This window comes from Triticum dicoccoides, chromosome 2B (assembly GCF_002162155.2).
Source record: "Triticum dicoccoides isolate Atlit2015 ecotype Zavitan chromosome 2B, WEW_v2.0, whole genome shotgun sequence".
NCBI lineage: Eukaryota > Viridiplantae > Streptophyta > Magnoliopsida > Poales > Poaceae > Triticum > Triticum dicoccoides.
In genome coordinates this window covers 171,982,664-171,985,943 of record NC_041383.1, presented here as the reverse complement: position 1 = coordinate 171,985,943, position 3,280 = coordinate 171,982,664, and positions in this window count along the sequence as shown.

Below are 3,280 nucleotides of genomic sequence, written 5' to 3'. Positions count from 1 at the left end.
TTTTTTTGTTTTATGTGTAGTTTTCTTTTATTTTAGTTTTGAAAATTACACCAATGGTTCCTAAATTGGTATTGCTTATACATACTACTGCCACATTAATTTGGGTAACTAAATAAAATAGTTTAATATTTTATTTATTGTAAAAGGAATTCAACTAATTGTTTTTGCTACTATTCAAAACATTTTAGAGTATTTATTCCTTTTATAAAAGTGTGGTTCCTCCACCATAATTACTTATGTATTATTTGGTTCACTCCGAACATTTAAATTTTAATATTTAAAAACTTTTATTGTTTGCTCGATTTTGAATTTGAAATTCGAACTAGGTTCCGAACTAACGCGAGTTTAACCACAGTAACCGAGGTGGCATGGCATCATTAGCGGGGATTACTGTAGCTTGATTACCCGGGCGTCACACTATTACAATACAAACCCCTAGATGTTGCATATACTGTGTCTCTGCTCGCAGTTCGGACATGCACATTAATGCATGCGTACCCAGGGAAAGGAACCCTTAACGGAACTATTCTCCCTGGAATATGTTTCTTACTATCCATGTAATATAACATAGCTAGTTGGGTACTTGTCTGTTCAAGCAATTATGACCCCTACGCCTGGTTTCCACGCGTACCCCGGTTTACATAACTAAGCGGGTATTCGGCGACAGTCCGGAGGCTGAAGCGAAAAGGTCCGTCATGACAAATGATTTACAATCCGGCTAGGGACAAAATATGTCAATTGAAGTACACAGTCACTTAGACCCACATACTTCTTCTTCTATGCCATCCAACATGTTGTCTAGCCTACAATCCTATTGGGAATACTTTGCGGCTAATCCTACCTGGTCATACACCAGACTAACGGGAATATCTTTCCCATCTGACCCTACAGGTCCGACCAGGGCCATGTGATTCGGATCAAGCTTGGTGTACCGTGTTTTTACCATGGCCCGAGCTTCTCTCGCACCTTGTCGACAGGCAGATATCTTCCATAATCGGAAGCACCGCCATGCTTCCTTGAGCAGCCGTACAAGCTCCCCCATGCTTCCTGGCAGGGAGGCGGATGGCCACAAGGCCTTGGCAATACCCTGCATCACCTGCCGAACTTGTTCGTGCAGTCGCGAAAGCTCTTGCAGAAGATCGCCTGCGGATCCGGGCATCTCATCTTCGGGACGACCAGTCAGTATACCTACAGACATAACTCTGTTAGCCCGTTTCTTCGCCGAACTATATAAAGGTTTGTTTGAGCACATACTAAAAATGCCGCATTGAAGCCTCCTATTCTCCTTCACAGAGTCAGCAAGCTGGGCCCGAACATCTTTCAATTCCACGCCCAGCCGGGTATTGGCATCCTGGAGATCATTTTTCTCTCGCCTGACCCGTGTAAGTACACGCTCGCCAGCCTCTAGTTGTCATTGAGCTCGTTGTTCATCCTCTTGTAGGCTCTCCGGATTCACTTAGGGATTGCCTGCGGAATCTATTGTTAGATCTGCAAACACGCCGAATACCAAATGGTACACGTAATTACGTTTTTTATCGATCAAGAAAAATATTACCAGATAAGGCCTTCTTGGATTCCTCCATTTCGGCAGCTGCGGCCCTTAGCCGGGCTTTACACTCCTCTAGCTCTTGAGACAAATGGGTATTCTTCTCTGTAAGAACCTATTCATACAATGATCCTTAAATCAGTTGTACCAACTGTTTCAAGTCTCAGGGGCTACTGATATACATAATTGTCAGATTTTTCTTACCCGTATATCTTTTAAATACTGGTCTGTGGCTCTAGCAAGCCCATCTTGAGCAGCTCAGATGTACGCGTCTCCCGAGTTGAAGGCATTGAAAGCCTCTTCGAAAAAATTAGGGTCGCGGAGTGCGGCCCGCCAATGCCGATGATTCATAGCGCTCTCCACCTCGGAGTTTGTAGCGGATATTTGATGTATACTATGCAACCTTCTTCTTGTAGACGTTGTTGGGCCTGCAAGTGCACAGGTTTGTAGGACAATAGCAAATTTCCCTCAAGTGGATGACCTAAGGTTTATCAATCTGTGGGAGGCGTAGGATGAAGATGGTCTCTCTCAAACAACCCTGCAACCAAATAACAAAGAGTCTCTTGTGTCCCCAACACACCCAATACAATGGTAAATTGTATAGGTGCATTAGTTCGGCAAAGAGATGGTGATACAAGTGCAATATGGATGGTAGATAAAGGTATTTGTAATCTGAAATTATAAAAACAGCAAGATAACTAAGGATAAAAGTGAGCGTAAACGGTATTGCAATGATAGGAAACAAGGCATAGGGTTCATATTTTCACTAGTGCAAGTTCTCTCAATAATAATAACATAGATAGATCATATAACAATCCCTCAACATGCAATAAAGAGTCACTCCAAAGCCACTAATAGCGGAGAACAAACGAAGAGATTCTGGTAGGGTACGAAACCACCTCAAAGTTATTCTTTCGGATCAATCTATTCAAGAGTTCGTACTAGAATAACACCTTAAGAAACAAATCAATCAAAACCCTAATGTCACCTAGATACTCCACTATCACCTCAAGTATCCGTGGGCATGATTATATGATATGCATCACACAATCTCAGATTCATCTATCCAACCAACACAAAGTACTTCAAAGAGTGCCCCAAAGTTTCTACCGGAGAGTCAAGGCAAAAACGTGTGCCAACCCCTATGCATAGGTTCATGGGCGGAACCCGCAAGTTGATCACCAAAACATACATCAAGTGGCATGTGATATCCCATTGTCACCACAGATAAGCACGGCAGGACATACATCAAGTGTTCTCAAATCATTAAAGACTCAATCCGATAAGATAACTTCAAGAGGAAAACTCAATTCATCACAAGAGAGTAGAGGGGGAGAAACATCATAAGATCCAACTAATAGCAAAGCTCGCGATACATCAAGATCGTGCCATAGAGAGAACACGAGAGAGAGAGATCAAACACATAGCTACTGGTACATACCCTCAGCCCCGAGGGTGAACTACTCTCTCCTCGTCATGGATAGCGCCGGGATGATGAAGATGGCCACCGGTGATGGATTCCCCCTCCGGCAGGGTGCCGGAACGGGCTCCCGAGAGGTTTTTGGTGGCTACAGAGGCTTGCGGCAGTGGAACTCCCGATCTATCTTCTGTCTCGATGTTTTTAGGGTACGTAGGCTTATATGGGCGAAAGAAGTCGGTCGGGGGAGACTCGAGGGGCCCACAAGAGGGTAGGGCGTGCCCCCTGTCTCGTGGCTTCCTTGATGCTTCCTTTAC